The sequence below is a fragment of the Accipiter gentilis genome, chromosome 18, assembly GCF_929443795.1.
Source record: "Accipiter gentilis chromosome 18, bAccGen1.1, whole genome shotgun sequence".
NCBI classification, from domain to species: Eukaryota; Metazoa; Chordata; class Aves; order Accipitriformes; family Accipitridae; genus Astur; species Astur gentilis.
Window position 1 is genome coordinate 3,350,878 of NC_064897.1, and position 20,115 is coordinate 3,370,992.

Genomic DNA, 20,115 nt, shown 5'->3' on the forward strand with positions numbered 1-20,115 from the left:
TAACCTGAGGAACAACGTTGCTGAACTTCTGGAAGCTTCTGAATGTCCCTGCCCTGGTCTGTGGCTGGGATGTCACTTGCTTAGAAAGACAACTTGCCATGTGTCAGGTGTAGCGGTGGCAGCTGTAGCAAGTGTCTTCCCGTGTTCTTTACCGAGTTAGTTGGTAAATGCAGCGTGGAGACGAATCTCAGCCTGGCCTTCTGCAAGATGTTGTAAGAGCCCCTCTGCAAACTACCTGTGAGGCAGAGAAGAGATGGGCAAGATGAGCAGGAGGTCTGTATCCAGTCTTTGCTTGTTACCCTGCCACCACCTCCAGGAACATCTGGCAATCATAGATGCATACAGATACACCCATGAAGGCCTTGGGGAGACTCAAAGGCTTAATAGCCAGAAGGAGCGAATATAAAGTATGAATTACAATGGGAAGCTACATTATGGACACATTGCAAAGATAGGGTAGGTAGAGAACTTGACAGTAGAAATGAATAAGAGTCTCCCGTTTGATCTCCTATGCATCGGAGGTGAACAGCTGTGAGGGGGCGTCTTGATAAATGTCAATAGCGGAATATTGCTGTCACCGGTTGCATTCGCTCTCCTGTCCAGAGCTACATGAAACAAAACGGCAGTGGAACTATTTGCAGCTGAGAGCAGAATGTACGTAGGGAGGTGATGTGCCGCAGAAGCGGCTCTGTGACAGCGGATGTGGGTAGCTCGGGCTGTATGGTATTGACGTTTGGTGCTAGCGTGAATTCACATTTTGCTTGACAACTGTCAACCAGCTTCATAAGCTGTCTTGACATTGATTTCTTGAAGAAAAAAAATGAATGGAAATATAAAGGAGTGTAAGGTAGATGAACTTAACTGGCTCAAATACAGCATAAGCTAATGAGTCATACCAGTGATTTAAACAATGTGCCAGCACTCCTGGAAAAAGTACAGGCAGCCTTAAATAGTCATTGGAAAAGCTGAGGTTGAAAAATACCCAGTAGTTATAAACAGGCTGCCCCTATGAATCTGAAGACATGCAACCTTTCAAACCTGGTAGCTCAAGGGGGATGATGAACTTAGCCTTGGATTACTTGATTTAAGAATAAGAATCACTGATAAAGGCAAGGGGGAAAAAAGTTGCTATTAAAAAAAAAGTCAGGATTATTATTTTTTAAGCAGACATAGGTAGAAGGGGATGCACAAAATGTTCTGTTAACTGTTTGCTCTGACGGGTGTTTCTTGAAATAAAGTGTAGGTGGCAATCAGGTCCTGCAACTTAAGGGCTGGTGGCATAATGACTTGTTTGGGATATCGTGAAGTGTCTGTGATTTGAGCTTAGAGAATGGGATCTCCAGTTTGTTAATAGAATAAAGGAATCCATATCTATACAACGCCACTGCATTCAGAGTCCTCCGAAGAAATCTTAAACAAGGAGAGGTGGGTGCTTACATTTGTTTGGACACGTTCTCATGCTGCTCAGAAGAAAACTTCTCTGCTGCTGCTGTGGGTGAAAATGGACACACCAAATAGTGCACGTGAACTACTCCTTGTATTTCTTACAAGGGGGTAAAAGTGACCCTCTGTTCCCATGTTGTAAAGTGAATGGTGTCCTGGTCAGATTAAAGAAGACTTCTGAGGTTATGCTGTCACAAAGTGGGGTATGAGCAGTTTGACAACTGTACAGAGTTCACTGGGTATTTGAATAGTTACGAAAATGATCTAGTGGAATTATGGAGTCTATTTTTTCTATTGCAAATGGGATATTTCTATGCTGACACTCACTTCAGAACAGTCCCGTCTCAAAAATTCGTGGTGAAATGGACAGTTAAAAGCTTTTATTCATGCTATGGAATTAATAATTGCTGTACTTCACCATGTGTGCTGTAATTCTTTTAATAGCTTCATTCCATTATCAACTATTTATTAAAAAGATTTCACCACAGATACAGGCTTTATGGAGATTACTGTGCACTATACTTAATTACCAGATGTTCAGTATGTTTACAGTATATCTGGTATTCAAGTAAACTTCTCTGTGTGAAAACCATCCAAAATGAACAGTTAAAATACCACTGTAAAGCTTTCTATTATCATAACTTGAAATGGAAATTCCAGCTGGGCAGTGTTATGAAACTAAAACTACAAAGAATTTCAGCCTTACTTCAAAACAACATTATTAAACTCCAGTAAAAATGTGGTTTGCTGTCTGAATTTACCTTGTACGTTCAGTCCATCAGATAAACTATCACCCATGTGATTTTCATACTCTTTTAGTTAGCTTATTCCTGTCTTTCATCAACACTGTATAAACTCAACTGTATGCCCAAATTTGTAACTGAGCTGCAGAGTTTTGTGGTTAGGGGGTTTAAAATGAAGAGATGCCAAAGCCAAGGGCAAGTGTATTGCATTGTCTCTGTTCCATCATGTAGCGTTCTTAAAATGCTTTTTTCCATGCAATTTTTTTTATTACTCTTTAACTCCGATTTTTTTCTAATTTACCCCTTTTAGGAACATGTGACTAGCAAAGATCTCCAAGCCTAACGCCAGTCTGTTGTAACCTCACCTCACCACCTTGAAAGTAGAGAGGTATTTTGCTCTTCATATCTCAAGAAGTTGACTGATCCAGAATCTTTCTAATTTTGAGCCTAGTTTTATTCCTATTTTACATCACTTTGTACTGGGCTGACATTGTTTTTCATTTAAATGATCCTTCTCCTTCCCTATTATTGATCTCAAGCAATGGTAGTCTTTCAGACTCCCTGTTGAGCCTTATTTAATCCTAGGCTAAGCAAGTCAAGCTGTTTTCCAGTCTACTTTGTATTCCTCTGCTAACATGTTTTTCTGTTTTTCATCTTCATGTGACCAGAACAGCATACAGATATTCTGCATGAAGTCTCATGAGTGCTCTTGTAATAAATTTCATAATTCTTTTTCAGGGAAATGTTAATGAATCCCAATATATCTTTCCATAGCTGCATCCTATCAGCAATTCATAGTCAACTTGTGGTCAATTAAAATAACCAGAGGACCCTGTTCTCATTTCTACCTTAAAAGCCACTAGCTTGAATCCAAAATACTTGTCCCTACACTCTGTACAGATGTAGCGCTCTGTATTTCACCCCCTTTCTCTGATGTCACCAAGCACAGCTTGGTGTACTTGATTTCTCCCCTCCCAAATGTGGAGCTATGTGTCAAACTGTCATTAACATTAAATTTAATCCTTCTGCAATTCTCTTTCTATCACACTTGCACTAGTTACCAAAGCCAGCTCTGAAGTTTCAATGATTTCTTGGCAAATACATCTGTTATTCACGTGCTGGAGTAACTGAGTGGAAGAGCCCCAGTAAGGGCTGGAAGGACCCAATTCTTAATATAACCTAATTCCATAACAGCAGTAATAGCTATTTCTGCATATACTCAGCTCCATGCTTCTGTCTGTGCTTGTTTCTGGCAGTAGCAGATCCATCCCATTGTTTCAGCAAAACTTTTCACAGATCTCTGCCAGTTTGAAGCTTGACCAGTTCGCTTTTATTGTTGCTCCTTCTCACTTCTTTCAAGCCCGATGTTCGTGAGGAGCAAACAGTGCGTCTAACCTCTCTTTACTCTCATTTCTGGTTTTGGTGAACTTAAGGGGCCTGGACCTGCTCTAAATGACATGCAGAGGAGTTTTACTGTCGTCCACTTTAAAGAGAACTGAGCCAGGACCTAGGTTAGCAGTGAGCCGTGGCCGAGAGCCACACAGCAATCCCTTCAGCCCCAGGTGCGATTATTCCTCGATAAGCTGCATAATAAGGACATGAGGGTGAATGCTGGGGCAGTGCATTTCATCATTTTCCTGTAGGCTTCTCATTCACATAATAGGTTTCTTCCCTTGTCACGACTTTATTAAAAAGGATATCACCATAGATACAGCATCTAAAGGGATTATCACATAGTAAATGTAATTACATATTTCTCAGCGTGTCGCCAGTATTTGGCAGTGAAACATAATAGATTTGATCCTTGTTGTGAGTATCTTCCAATGCAACTGCTACAAGTCTCAAAGTATCAAATTACCCAAAATAAAAAAAATGTAAAGAAATCAATGCATAGAGGCACAGCTAAATTCTTACTAGCTTGTGTTTCAAACATTTTAGCTTAAGGTCTTGCATTTGCTTTGCAATGGATGTGGAAGCGGTGTAAATGCACTTCAGAGGAATTATTTGTCTACATCCCAGTGGGATAACTTTTGGTTGCATGTGATTTGTGCTGGAATAATTATTTTAGTAGTGTAGCAATAAAGATGAGCAAAAATACCGCGCATCCCTACCTAAGCTATCCTCTCCAGTTCTTGCCACTAATTAGTTCTTGAGACTACCTTGCTACTTTTGGTCTTTTGAAGTAGCATAATCCAAAATGTTCACTACTCTTTACGATAATGAAAATAGCTGAAGTCATAGTCACAAGATTGTTCCTCTAAACTTTGAGACACAATTTAACCAGAATTTAAAGCATGGTCCAAGAAATCAAAACCAAGCGACAATGTTGTGGTTGTTAGCGTTTACACTAACAGCATTTGTACTAACACTGTTGACAGAACTCAGGTGCTATCCCAACAGAACAAAAAGGCAATTTCTGTTCCTGAAAGATTACGGAGTTGTAACATTTTTGGTTATTTTTCATATTAGTATTGGCAATGTCAATTATGACTGAAAAAATTAATTATATTTCTAATTAAAAAGTAAAATCATTCTAATGCTTGTGTTTTGGAGAAAGTTTGAAAAATCCAAGACAAAGGCTCAAAAAAAAAAAAAAAAGAAAAAAATTATGAAATTATTCTACAGTGGCTTTTTGTTTGTTTTCTGGAAAACCTCTGTAGCTCAAGCTACTACAAGGATTGCTTAATGTCTAGGATTGGCAAGACTGTGTTGTTTCTAAAAGGATGCGGGTGAGCTGCTGTTGAGAAATGAGGTAGCATGCTACTCGTGGTGGGGGGACAGGCAGGGTGGTGTAGGCACGGAGTTGTTGGGATACTGGCAGGAACAGTAAGTAGAAGTAGTGTTTTGAGAAGTTAGCTGGGATGCTATAAGAAATTTGGAAATGCTGCTGTAGGGGAGGGATGTATGCTCACAGATGTGCTGGAGGATGTGAAGAGGAAGAAGCAGGCTGAAGAACATGACAAGGCACAAAAGGAAAAAGTGAGGTGTAGGAAACTGAAGAGAGGAAAATGTGAAGGGGAGCTGTTGAGGGGTGAAGAATTGAGGGGAGAGCGTGAGAGAAGTAAAACGGGCAACCGCCTATCTAGGCTAGCCAGAAAGGGGGACAGCGGACGTGGCAATGCTCAAGTCTCCAACCCTGCAAGGGTGAAGGACGGGAGAATTTGTATTCACCCAAGTTATGGCAGCCAGCTGTGTCAAGGGGTATGTATCACAGAAATGATTATCCTGGAGTTTGTCTTGGGAAGCCTCTCTTTGCAGCGCGCTCAGTTGCACGCAGGGTTAAGTGTGGTACAAGTTTTGCATGGGGTGGGGGAACGTAAGCTTTTTCAAAGGAAGAATGGCTGTAATTAGTTCATTTGGAAAAAAGACCCCTCTGGGAGGCGACTTCCTCCCTGCCTTACTAAGAAGTAGTGTGAGATTTGCTAATTTCTGCATAAACTGGGAGTGACGCGGTGAGTCATGCTGTACGTGACACCCAAAGCCAAGCTGCATGTGGCATAAATGACAGCAGAACAGGCCCTGTAGTGTTTTGGGCTTCATGAGCTGGGGGAGCCTGACAGCTTTCTCTAAGGCTAATTCAGCAGTTTCCTTCCAAACTGTCAAGTCTACATTTGTATCTACAACTCTCCATTTCCAAGGCTTATGATGGGGTATTTTAGGTGTCTGTAGGAGGCTGCATGGAATAGAAATTCTTTTGCATCTGTGGTTCCTTGTGGCTAGTTTTTTCCTACCTTTCTCTCTTCTTTTGTTTTCAGTGTGGTCTAGTTACCACTCGTAAGATCTGAGACTTCGGCTGCAGTAATGTTGTCTCTAACTGGAGTAGTGAAGCTTTTGATTTAGATTTGTCAGCATGTGTGGAACTAAATTGGATGTACTAAACGTGTTCATCTTACCATTTCACAGTTCATTGTGCTTAAGCCCTCACTCAAAACTAGAGTGTCTTGAAACAAGGTTACCTGCTTCCATACCGCTCCATTTCAGTCTCTTTTTGGCATGGCATCAGGACAAACCAACCCGAGATATTTATCTCTTCTCATTTGCCTTTTTCCACCACTCCTAGGTGCAAAGGAGGAATGAGAGCAGAAGGCAGTCAGCACTGCTGTAGATGAAAAGTCAGGATACCAGCCTTCTCCTAGCCTTTTCTTATTTGCTTTCTGCAAAGGAAACATGTTTTTCCATCACTTTTTCCACTCCTTCATAAACAACAAGCAAACCAGAATAGTGGCCATTGGATTTTATTGGCTGATATTTTGGTGGGGTTGGGGGGGGGGGGGGGGGGGGGAGCAACTTTTATCATCTTCCTGCGTTTCAAAGCACTAGCTCTCCAGGGTAGTGCACTTAGGAATCTTGTATTCAAACCCTACCTCTTTAATGCAACCTCTACTTGCCCATTAGTTGGGGTGACAGAGGTATTTCTGTTCTGTGTTCAGTGTAATGGGTCTCAGCTGAGTAGAGCTGCCTTTGCAAGGTTAGAGAATAGCATGTTTTGTCCAAAGTTTCCCTGAAAATGTCTACATGGAAGTCCTGCTTTATATCTGCACACTACAAAGAAACACTGAAAAAGTTGTGTCTTATTCTTATTTGCTACCATTTGTTTAGATTTCCTGTCAAACACCTCATGTAGTAACTTTAGGAAAAAAAAAGACTCAAGCATTTGAGAGTACAGATGATAGGCATGAAACCCTGATTTCATTGAGATCAATGCAACAACTTCCTTTGACTTCTGCAGTTAGGAACTTGTTTCTAATCGATACCACATTTTTGATGCAACTGTGTCCTCTTTACCACCTTACAGTTCTTCTTGACACTACATCTCAACCCAATGTCTAATGCAATTGAATCTAATGTTAACCTGAATTAAACTATTTTATTGAATTATGTGGACTTTAAAAAGCCTTCTAGATCCAATACTTGTTTTGGATTTAGATACTAAACAAACTATTTCCACTTTTTCCCCTATAGCCTGGAAAGAAAAAAAAGCTTCCAGTTATCTTGATATACTTGCATATTGAATAGCTCAGTTATTTACATAAAGAAGTTTCTTCAAAAGGAAACTGTGAACTCTGGAGCTACTTTTCCACCCTGTGTTACAATAAAACTTCCAACTATTCAATAACTTTAAGGTGTTGCTCCTACAGGAATATAAAGTGCACGTATTCCAAGAAAGCATAGCAAAATAAATCTGACTAATCCAGTGACACTGTATTTCTTGAAATATTTTCCGTTTTGCTTTATATGGCAAGATGAAAGAAAATTATATACTAGATACTCCCTAAACAGAATTGTTCGTGAACATGGTTTAAATGCCTCAAATCCACACACATTCAACACATCAGTCAAATGTCAAAACAGCTTAATTGCTTTTTTCACAGCTTTGATCCGACCTGTGTTTTATTGGACTGTTCACATTTTCTGTTATAATCACTTGTTATCTTTCCATACAGTTCTAACAAGTACCATCTTCATCAAGATTTGTCATTCAACTTCCCTATTTCATCTTTAATCTGCTAAATGAGCATTTCCTTCCTTTAGAAAAACAAATAAATCAAAAGGGTCAACTTGCTTTTGTGTCCTGAAACAAAGCTCTTTTTGTTTTATTACTGCCCTGTCATTTGTTATCCACAGCATGTTTGATATTTGTGATAATGATTTTTACATGGAATAAATTACATGTGCATCCTGATGAATAAAACCCCTGTTATTGCGCAGTTAATAATGCTGGTTGCAAACTTTGTTGATGTCTTACAAATATTTTCAGTAATAACACATCACGCTTTATTTATATTTCCTAGGGGGCTAGAGAGAAAGCTGTCCTTTAAGGACTCAGCAGTTTATAAAGAGGCATGATTGGTGTTATCCAAAGAGATTTTTAGACTTAAATTCTCCTGCTCTCAATTAAAAGGTATGACATAATTCTTTGTTCAACTTGCCTGTGGTTTATGGTATTTACATGAAACATAGCACATCGTTTAAAGCAAACACTGTAATTATGTATGCTTCGCCAAGTCAGAGCACAATAGTGTATGTGCGGTGTTCAAGACGCAGTTTGCTCTTTAGATGCATTATAACCTATTTGGCATGTTTTTTTTCCCAGTGTATATACTAATGGCCAATAATGGCCCTGATCCAGGAAAGCTTTTAAGCATGCACCTAACTTTAAGCAGGTGATTGGATCCCTGAAACTTGCTGTTCTTTGCTGGTTTGTGCTTGAAATAAACAAACACTTCGCCGCTCGCTGCCTCAAACCTTCTCTTTCCTGACCCGATCCTCCTGGCTCGCAAGGACCAGGTCCAGCAGAGTCTTCTCCGCGTTGGGTCCTCAGTCCCCTGTATCGGGGGGCTGTTGGGGACGCGCTCCAGAAACCTCCCGTGCTGCTTGTGTGCTGCTGTGCTGCCTTTTGGCCCAGACTGGGGAGGTTCAAGCCTCTTGTAAGGACCAGGGCATGTGAACGGGAGGGTCGTCCTTCCAGTAGCCTGAAAACGGCTGCTTCTTGACCAGGCAGACCACAGCAAACGCCCACCGCCACATCTCCATGCGTTCCTGCTGCTTCCTCACGTACTGAGTAACTCTCCCTCCTCAGCTTCCCAGCCTGGCCTTCCTGAAGAGCCTGTATCCAGCTATTGCCACGCTCCCGTTTGAGCTACCCCACCGCATCTTTGTGATCCCAGTGAGACTGTAGCCCCGCAATGGCACACCGCTCCAGTTCCTCCTGTTCTTTCCCAGTGCCGCATGTGTTGGTGCATGGGCGTTAGCCGCAGACCATCAATAGAGCTCGCTCTTAGCATGGTTGGAGATATATATACGCACATAAAAAAATCTATGATTTGATTTATCAAAGTGATTTTTCTGTTAGATTCCTGTAACAGCTTTCCCCCTGCTAGTGGAAAATGGCGCTTGATAGGGCCTAGAGCCTGAACTAGAAATTTAAACTAGATTAGAGGGTCATTCAAGAAGAACCAGTTAATGGCAGGGTTCCAAGGCAGGAGATCACTTAGCAAAATTAATCCAAGATACAATACCTCAGCTAAGGTAATACCACAATTGCTTACTTTTGCACTGCTTTCTTCTTACATTCTAGCTAAGCAAAGAAAATTGTCAATTAAGAAAACAAGGGTCCCCAGCAAGTACTGGTGTCATGTTCTCATACAAATATACTCTGATTTTTGTCTTTTATGAATGCAGTGTATCCAATTCTGAAAACTTTTTTCAGGCCTGAGGTTATGTTCTTAGGATGTTGGACTTGATGATCCTTGTAATTCCCTTCCAACTTGAGAGATTCTATGCCATATCCCTCAGGGTTTTGTGTGTACTATATGGAGTCTGCTTATCTGTCCAGTGCTTCATGTTTTTTTAAATCCTTATGGGCTTGGTCACTTTTGCCTGCCTTATTTACTTTTTCTTCCTGAGTGGAGAACAGAGGTTTAATACCCGTGGTCCCTTTCATGATGCAGAAGAAGCAATACTTGCATTGCGTGATGGTCACGACCTGCTGCTTGCCCCTGGCTATAGCTGGCAAGGAGCAGTCATTAGTTGCTCACTTGACTCTTCCTGCTCATTTTCTTTAGTTTGTTTTCTATTTCCTCAAAGTTCAGAGGTCACAGCATTTTTTGGGGAAATTTTTCTCTATCTGTAACTGTCTCTGTGTTTCTCTGTGACTAAAATGCCCAGTGGAGGAAGGAGAGCATGAGCCCATTTTGCGTTGTGTGTTACTTGGCTAGGTAGTGAGCCAAATATCTTGTTCAATGTGAGACAAGTTATGGAGGAGAAGAAGAGGACAACCAAAGTCAGGAAAGCTCAGATGCCAAGTGCTTTTCTCCCGGATGCATCTTTACTTTATCAGACAAAGTGCTCAAGTAGTCAGTGCAGGAATTCACCTGGTTAGATACGAGGTTTGTAAGCTTGGTATGAGCTCAGGCTCAGGTCACTGTCAGTCAACTGAGTTATAAAATAAAGAAACCTTCCATGCTTTTAAATTGAGGCCCATGATAAATATGGTTTTAAACGTGACACTTTAATAGGATCAAATCCTATGATTGGGTGTTTATAGCAGCACTGAAGAGACGGTCTTCTGATTTTAATAAAACTAAGTGCCCATTTCAACATCCTGATGTGGGATATAAACATGCACGTAAAGCCTTGCACTTGAAAACTGTCCACGTGACAAGTGAGGGTAGTCCATTGTTCGCTGTGGTTTTTTCCTATGAGTTCCCAGCAGAAAGGAAAGCTAACTTTATGGAATATTTTTCTTCACATTTGCTGGTTTTCATAATGGCAGGATGCCTTGATTTCCCCCCCCCCACCCCCCCCCCCAAAAAATATCAGAAATCTACAACTTGGATCCCTTCGACTCCTGGGTCTGTAGGAAATGGGAAGGGTATTCCCTTTCAGATCCTCTTTATTAGTATTCTGCCTCTGTCTGGAAGTTGTGCATGTGTTTACACAGTACTAACCTAGGGTACTTGAACTCTAAAAGTCTGAACTACTGCAAATACAACTTCTATCCTGAAAAACACCTTTATAAATGAAATGTTCCTTGAGGGAACAGCTGATTATTTTTTTTTTAATTCTCTATGAAAACACCTATATCAGCATATAACCCGATGAGTTAGAGCAGTGGAAGAGTGAAGAATGGCTAGAGAGCATTCACTTGAAAGTTTCATGAGATATTTGGCATTTCACAAACTGCTACCTACACTTTACTTTTGGCTTTCTTGCCATGCTGTCTGAAAAAAACAGCCCAGATAAAAGAAATGTGGGGGTTTTGTCTGTCTTTTTTTTTTTTTTTTTTTTTTTTTTTTTTTTTAGGATTGAAGCTTATGTAGTGGTATCCTCCTTGGGATGATATAAATGATAGTATAAGGACGTGATTGAGGCAAGCTTTACAAATTAAAACAATCTCTTCTATTAAATCCCAATTAACATAGCTGGAAAAAAACCCAACAGATACACTTTCAGACATACAAGTGCTTTTCCAGTTCTGAGGACATATAAGAGCCCATATACGTTAAGCACATAAAAGCATAATATCTGTTATGTTGGAAAAGAAGTTACTGTGCTCTGGTTCAAAAAAAAAAAAAAAAAAGTGTTCAAAGCTCAGTTCTACTCTATGTAACCGTACTGCGGCTGTCCTAGAAGTAAGTTCAGGTACTCGGATGCACTGAACTGGGTCCCTACGCAAGGACATCCCATTCTTCCACTCAGTGGGATGGGGTATGGGGTAAGATGCTGCTCCTTAGGATCCTGGAAATAGAGGCCCTGAGACAAGGAATCATTTTAAAAATGCACACGTGACGTTTGTTACTATGGTAGGGTGGATTTTTCGGAAGACTATCTTTATATTGCTAAATGTCTTTGACCTACAGGCTTGGAAGTAGAGGCCTCTGCATCCAGTCGATACGGGAAAGCAGTACCAATGCAGTTACCATTGCGGTGTTGGTTTTTTCACAATATGGTCGATTATCTGCTGTAATTCATGCCGCGAGGTTACCCAACCTCTTTCCAGGTGAAGACAAGCCCCCATTTTGGAAAAAAACCCTTTCTCTTTCTGTTTAGGCAGCCACATGGAGGCAGCAGTGGAAATTGCATCTGACAGATGTAAATACAAGGCCATAAAAGCAGGTGTTGGGAGCGCTGTGCCTTTAGGTACAGCCTTCCCTATGGTCCTGGCAGCTCCCCTGAAGCGCAGGCAGTGGCAACAGAATTATTCAGTGTACGAGACGATGATGTCAGTGGAACTAATCTATTTTAGTCTGTTTAATTATTATTTTTAGCTGTCGTACAGCTAAATCTTCCAGTATCAAAAACATAAAGACAGACCAACAAGTTAAACTTTACCTGCTTTAAAATATTTTCTTTAAATATGTAACACTTTCTTTTTAAAGTTAGCAATTAAGGAAAGTTGATACATAGACCATATAAAATGTCAGAATGCAGAAGTCGGAGCCCAGAGTAAATCTGAGTTCACAACAGCCTTTGTTCCAAGTACTGAACAGACATGCTGCAAAAAAAAAATTAAAAAAAATCAACTATTTCTTGAAGATATCAGCAATACCTAAGCACAAAGGGAAAGAGCTAAAAATAGACTTGTAGTTTTAATTTTCTTCTCCTTAGCTTTTTCCTGTTGCAGACATATCATTTATATTAGTATAAGATTGGACTTTTAGAAATTTAAACGTAGTTAAAAATGACTAGAAGTGATTTATAGCATTGGTCCAGAAGATTTGTTGGTTGTTTTTTGTTTACCCACCTGTTTTCTGACTCCTTGAATAATTTCTCTTTCTTTTATTTAAAGAAAAAAAAAAAAGCCTGCTGTTACTGAAACAAATAGGTACTGTAGAGCACTTGAGTCCCAGTCTTTGTTTTGCTGCCTGCATTAGGTGGGTTTAGGGGCCAGATGCACTGAACTTTGCAACAGACAGTCCTGGGACCATCTGTGCGGAGTTGGGGGGTGTCAAAGAAAGGCTGTTTGTGTAAGTCGTGGGAAACGTAGTGGCCTGCCTGCCAGTGTGCTACATGAATTGAACTAATTGAAGATTATACTCTAGAGCTTGCCGTAGCTGAGTGAGAGGATAATCCTTCATCAGCTGCAGTCGCAGCCAGTAATTGGAGCTTATTACAGGGAGGAGTTCCCCTGCAGTGCTGCAGAAACTGAGAGGCTTTAGTGTTTAATTACTATCTTTCAATAGAGATGGGAGGAAGGAAAAAAAAAAAGGGCCAGGGTAAGAAAGTCCGGGAATAAGGGGAGGGGCAGCAAGTGTAATGCAATTTCTGATAGTCTAGGCTAGACATTTAACAAGTGAGAGCGCCTTTTGTGTGAGAGAACAACATTCTGGAATGTATAATGAACCTCTGTTGTTTGTAATTAACCCCCGCATCACCACAAAGTCTTTGTTTGGGATATTGTCTTAAATGGATTGTTTTCCACACTTCTGGTACAGTTGAAAAGACTATAAGGGTCTGATGACTTGCCACATTAATGCCAACCTCGCTTACAAAAAAGGGGTTTTTTAGCTTATTGCAGTCCTGACTGGAGGTGACACTCCCATTTGTCTCCAGCTCCACGTTCCTATTGGAAACTGATGAAAAAGAATGTAAGGCCATACTCATATACATCCATGTAAAGTCAGTTGAATGATCCTGGACTTCTAGAAGCAAAAAATGTTGGTTATTTAGCTAAACAGAGATGCCGCTAGGGTTTTATTACTGGGTTTTGCATTTTCCTGGTATAAAATTCTTCCTTAGGTTAAAATTGGTGTGATGTGATGCACTTGAAGTCCTCATGTGTGCAATTTCTTCCTTTCCAGACAGTTTTCCCTTACCCCAACGCCTTCAATATTGGTACTAAGTAAATGAGTCTTAGTCAAGGAACTAAGATTAGCGACTCTGTTCCATAATAATCTGGATTATGGTTTGTGTAATAGTTTCCAAAAGTTCTTGATATTGAAAAACAAGTTAAAGATGCGACTTAAGCAAGGCAACCTAAACCTGTTTCATCAGTTTAAGGGTTGGGGACCTAATGGGCAGATCTGTCCATCTCACAGGCTTGTGTGTGTTGGTGTGTCTCTTTGCTTGTCGCTGTACTTTGAGAAAATAGTTTTGCTGGGTAATATATAAATAGAACTGGCTGACATCATTCCTGAAATACTCTAGCTTGAGGAATGATATTGTCTCTGCCTGGCCGTATTTGCAAAGCAGATTATATAATTACTGTTATATGAATTAACTGGTTGGTCGTGCTATTCATGGCACTTCTGGAGCAGAATGAATAAATAATGTACAACAGACACCTATCAGGGATTTGCAGCGTAGCTGATCTTTAATTAACACAGATTCCTAATGGCCACTTTGATGATTTATTAGGATATTTCTGAGATCCAACCCTTCTCTTCCAGCAACACGGACGCTTGAGTCCATGCCCACAGTGCTGGTCTTCCAGGTGCTGCTGGAGAGCCCACACAGTATCACAGATGGGGCATGAGCTCATCGCGACACTGGCCCAGAAATAGAAATCCTCACCAAAGAAGGGCAACTCCAGCCTTTCTAGGTCAGCCTCCGCCAAGCCTGAGGGCTCCCTGCCCAAACAGGTAGTGTAAAAAGCGACATGCGAGCAGCTTCGGGCAACTTAACTTCTAAGGAGGGCGAGCAGGACGCGGGCAGGCACGTAGGAGCACTGACCTTTGATGGACATGGGAGGCATTGCTGGGGAGAAACGAGGGCCACGTTATCTATGGTCTGAACTGTTTTTGATGCAGTTACAGATCTGATTACCTGATGCAGGAGCAAACCAGCTTTCTAAGGGTCATACAGGGCTATGCTCCACCCTGCCCCCCAGTTGCAAGCCACGGAAGAAAGGCAAGGTGGGGCAGAACAACCACAGGTTGAGGCAGAGAAGTGGGGTAAAGTCCAGACAGCACTGCATATAAATAAAGATCATTCCTTCTCAGTTTTTTTCAACCATATTTGTCTGCATGTTGACCACCTAAAGGCAGCTGGCTGGTGACAGAAAGCAAAGGGGGGCACATCCCTGTGGACACAGCAGTGTACTGCACTGTACTGCTGTGATATATTTGCTGTAGCACTCTTGGAATAGCAGTTATTTTAACTGTTATTTTAACACCAGCACAAGATTTTAGAATAGCTCCATTTTCCTTTTGCTGGTGCAAATTGCACAAATGGAAGTTTGTTTCTTTAACGGAAGTCTGCTAGAAAAAAATACAATAGGCTAACGTTGTTGTGATGTTACAGAAGCCATAAAGCATGGCTGCTGCTAGAAAAGTATTGCAAACCTCATTATATATGTTTGTATGTCAACAGATTATTCCTTTTCTGCACATATATAGAATGAGGTAGAGAAGAAGGTGTGTCGGTGGTTCTCTAGTATGTCACAAGCAGGTAAGTTCAGCATTAAATACAACTATTAAGTAAAGACAATATCCCTGGAAAATTCATACATCTTTCCAGAGATTACTTCTGAGAATGTGTATTGTGAATATATTTAAGTTTTAAGCTTGCATTCTTTTTTTATTGTGGTTTTTCTTTTACTTAGACACACAGCCAAGTACTCAACTGTGTGCCCAAGACAGACCTCCAGACTTCATTAGAATGTAAGTATGCATTCGAATTCATTAGGTCTCTGGACTATTCATTAATTATTTTCCTTGTGGCATTAGATAGCTAGCAAATAGCTGGGAAAAGTCACCATGCCATGAAACTCGCCCCCCTTCCTTTATTTTATAAATAGCTGTCAGGCGGTATGAAAGCTGTCAAAATAATGAAACAGATCAAGAATTCACAGTACAATTTTTTTGTATCAGAAGTAGAAACACAACCAGTGACCTTTTTGAAAAGAAAGAAGCTCTTTATTTGTCCCTTGTTACTGAACACAGGCAACAATAATGACCTGAATGAGACCTACCAAGTGTAAACAGAAAAAAAATGCATAGTGGATTTCTAGTAACAGCCACCCTCTGAATTTTAATTGGAAATTGTTAAATGCAGAGAGTTACCAATTTATTTTAACAAAATAGTATTCACAGACTCTCACTAGTTTCAACCTTGGCACCTGTTGAGTAGCTCTTACTGTGAAACAACTAATTTGGCACCAACACCGATTGAGTAAATATCAGGCCACAACCTCTTTTATTAACTACAAATATCCAAACACATCAGTGTTTGATACGCAAATACTGTATGTGGTATATCTGGGAGATGCTATTCCTTTGGTACAATAAGGTGGAAGGAAAGGAAAAGATTCATCTCCAATATCTTTTCACCAGAACTGTAGAAAAAACACTGTAATAGGTGCAATTGCTAACTGTCCAAAAGACCAATAGCTCTAAGCTCTGTAGTGGTAATAAGCATAAAGAAAGAAGGTTAATCAGAAATATGACTTCAAATTGATGCTATGAGGAGCACAAAAAAATGCCCCCCCCCAAAAAAAAAAAAAAAAACCAAAAAAAACCCCCAAAATATTCCCTGAGTGGCCTAGATCAATCCAGCCTTGGAAAAGCAAGCATGCAGCTAAACCATAACACAGCAAAATTGGCTAGAAAGAATTAGCTAAAAGGAATGAGCCATGCTCAAACCAAATAGGCTGGAATAAGGCTAAGCAGAAACCTTCCTGGGTTTGCTAGGAGAGTTGGCCGAGTAGCTGATGGCTCAGATAATTTCTCACTACAATCATTTTTCTGGTCCATCCTCCATCCTTTTCCTCATACCAGCCAAGAGAAGCTTGAAAAATGTATATCGATATGTCCGTGTGTGTATGTGACATTTACATATACAATACATGTAACTTCAATAACTTCTGTTTTGGAAACAATTTAATCTGATTACAGCAAAATAAAGGAAGGAAAAATTAGTCTATTCTCATATCTAAAAAGCATAAATAGCCCTTAAAAAGTATCTACAGATAGCTTGTAAAAGTGCTTATTTTTTCCATTTAGAGATAATTAGCCTGTATGCAAATAACATTTTTTCAAATATATTTATTCTGTTTAACATAGCATTTGCTTTGCAATTTTTAAATATCTAAATTTGTTTGTTTCAAAATCCAGGAAACTTGTAATAAGTACATGTTTTATAACTTGCAATGCTTTCTTAGGTTTCAATAGCTTTTAGGAATCGTAAGTTGCTAGATGAACATAAGCACTATTCTAGTTATGAACTATAAGTATAATAAAGAGTAGTAATGATTCTTCTCTTGCTTCAGGTTGGCCTGGGACTAGTCTTGTTTGAGCAGTAGTGATTCGTCAGATATATGGCAATTGCACTATTAAGCTGAGCTACACTCAGGCAACAGCAAATATTCAAACGAAGGGCATAATTACAGTTTGTTCCAGTAAAACTGACTGTTACAGGAAGTAGTTAGGCAGATTAGCTCACAGGCATGGCTGTGGTGTATTTGTCCCAGCCCTTAAACTTACGTGATGGAAGACAGAAATGTCTTCTTTTTTTAAACAATATATATTTTTAATTATGATGTCTAGTTTTTACAGTTGCAGAGAAAGAAGTTGAACCCAATTTTGACTTGTTCCTGAACATACAGATTGTAATCAAAAAAAGCACATAAGATATTTATTTTTACAAATCTAATTATTTTTAGGTCATCATATTTTGAAGACTGACTGGCACTTTCCAGTACATATAGTTGGTAACACCAGAAAACTCTGAGGCCATGTGGAGCCACCTCAAGTCTAAAACGTGCATACTACAACATCTCAACCAGGATGTCAAATCTTTGTTTACCGGCCTCCTTGTCTTCCTCTTTCATTGCAAGCCTTCGAAGTGGCTCCAGAACCAGATTCCTTTCTCTGGACACTCTCCTGTTCCCTTGTTTGTGTTTCTTGCAACTCTCTAGCTGAGAATTGTCTTAAACAGGGCTAATGTTACAAGGTTTTCTTTCATCCTTTTTTTTTTTTTTTCTTGTAAGTCCTTAAAATTGTCTACTGCACCTTCCTTCAGTACCACAGAAACCGTGTGGTACCTCCTGTTTTTTCACCCATCGTTTGTTTGTTCCCCTGCATTGTGTCACACCGAACATCTGAACCAGGCTTTACCTGTCCAGCTATGGGCTGCTGCTGCTTAAGGTGATTCCACAGCAAACAAAAATAAACAAAAGACCCCCTCAAACCTCGTTTAGTGGTTCATAAGAAGCATAACTGCTCTTCAGTGATGTCCTCTGATTCATTTCAAAGCTGCAAAAATGCAGTTTAACCTTTCACTGGCAATATAGCTATAGTGATTCTGAGAGATTGTTCCAGTCTACAAATATAGGGCCTTGGTATGTAGACCCCTTCTATATCGAGGAGCCAGCAGGATTCCAGTCCATGAGTAGTGGCCAAAATTTACTGCCTATTCATAGGGATCTCTATGGGTCATAAACAAGTTTTCTGCAAGAAGTCAGGAAACATATAAACATAGCATTGCCACTAATGAAATATTGATGTATTGATGGGGGGTGTGGGGTGTGTCTCTTGCTATCTGTAAGACTTAAAAGCAGCAGTGTATAGGATCAGTATGCCCAGATTTATTAGGTGGTTTTAAAAGCTCCCTCCCTCCTGGAATAATTAGTAAAATTGCAAGAAAGTCACTGCTCTCTAATAAATGTGTATTTTCTCAGCTATATCACTGTGACATAATATTTTAAATTAATCTGGCTAATTTAATCCTATAAATTTTCCTGGAACACTGCCTTAATCCTCACATTCCCTTTGGTTTATTGACTTCGTACTCAGAGGTTTCTGTTTATAGTGACTGCCCTGTTAAATGATGTTCAGCTGAGTTTTTGTCCTGCTGGTACTTAACCAGGAATGGTCAGTAAATTACTTTTACTAGTATCAACTACTGTCAGAAAAAAAAAGTCAGCCAACCATTAAAAAAAAATTAGGTATTGGGCTACACCTAAAAAATTTTAAATAAGTGTATTTTACCGATAGCATATGAGGGGGTGGGATGGAGACAGACACATAATTTGATTATAGATGCATGGTTTTACATGGTAGTTACAACTCTCCACTATATAAGGTATAGGAACTTTATCTTAGCATTTTGATATCCAGCTCACTAACATATCTGGAGCAGTCATTTTGAAAGTGATCGCTAACTGCTTGCTGCATTTTCTTAGGAAGTACTAGAATTTCTTGTTTTCCCAACTAGATAATCTATTTGTATGGTTGAAATTCAATTTTATTTATAACTGATACATCTTTTTAATCTTCCTGCTGGACTTCCTTGGTCACAGGAGATGCCACTAGTTAGGCACTGGCTTGGGAACTAAGAGACCGGCAGGCAACTCTGTGCTTGACTGCAGTTTTTTTGCTCGATCCTAAATAAATACATCTAGTGAGTACCACCGAAGGCTTGGGGCAGGATTCGGGTAACATTTCAGGTAACCAGTATTTAGGACTAAGCTCTTTGTTCAAATTCATCCAAATGGCAAAGAGCTATTAATTCAGAGCAGGCCAAGCTCACTGACTGCTGAAGATTTGCTCGAGCGTGGATTGTAGACTTTGGTTGCAGACCCTGGCCCAGTGATACAAAGGAAAATTATTCTGAACTTCAGAGGCTTACAGTTTTGACCTCGTTGATTGTTTTGACTGGATAAAAGAATCAAGCATTTGGGATTATAGCACTTAACTCTAAGATTGGTAAAGAATTTATGGCTTATTAACCAATTAAAATTTCTTTAAGCTCTTACAGTGTCCTAGCATGGCTGGGCTACTCTAAACTCCTAAGGAGACTTAAGCGTTTATAGTGTCTTAGCATAGTTAAGATTTCTTCCCTCATTAAAAAGGTCCCTTAAATACTTTACAAAGTGTATATGCACTGTAGTTGTTCCCGATTTCCTTCTTAATTTCTAAACAAGAAAAATCAATGCAAAGACTTGTGCAATATGAATTTCAGACATCAAGCTTTTACTTGAGAAATTCAAGAAGTGATGTTAGCCTCAAAGTTAGCTCAGGCACAATGAATGCATATGATATTTTTTGTGGAACAGAAACCTTTATCAAGTGTTTCAGGGCATCCCATAAGAGCTAAATCTTCTGCATTGATAAATCACCATTGTGTTGAATGACTTAATTTTTTTTATATTTCTGACCATAAAGCCCCTCATTTTTTAACTTAGAATTCCACTATATTGTTTTTCTTGCATTTATTTATGTACCTAAATTACTAAAATACTCATTAGTTCATGAACACATTAATCCTATAAAGTTAAGAATATGCTAACTTTTAGACAGGTCAATAACTATAAAGACAGGGTGAGAGACCTAAGTTAGGACAGACTGCTCAATGGCAGAGTCCTTTCCCCGCTAGTTTAGGGCATTTTGTTAAGTTAACAATAAAAGTTTATTTTAAATTGTCCATATGCAAATCCAAAGACTATGAGATGCTTAAACTGGGTAGATCTTCCATGCACTTATGAGAG

At 39.7% G+C, this 20,115-nt stretch overlaps 1 long non-coding RNA gene across 1 annotated transcript in view; it reads left to right on the top strand.

Annotated features, from left to right (window-relative positions):
• The window catches only part of LOC126047875 (uncharacterized), a 56,644-nt gene extending 39,254 nt beyond the window's left edge, over nt 1-17,390 (top strand). Inside the window, exons 2-4 of the long non-coding RNA XR_007508724.1 lie at nt 15,000-15,077; nt 15,232-15,289; nt 17,290-17,390. This is a non-coding gene — a long non-coding RNA (uncharacterized LOC126047875). The remainder of the gene's footprint in view (nt 1-14,999; nt 15,078-15,231; nt 15,290-17,289) is intronic.
• Nucleotides 17,391-20,115: the final 2,725 nt, after the last annotated feature.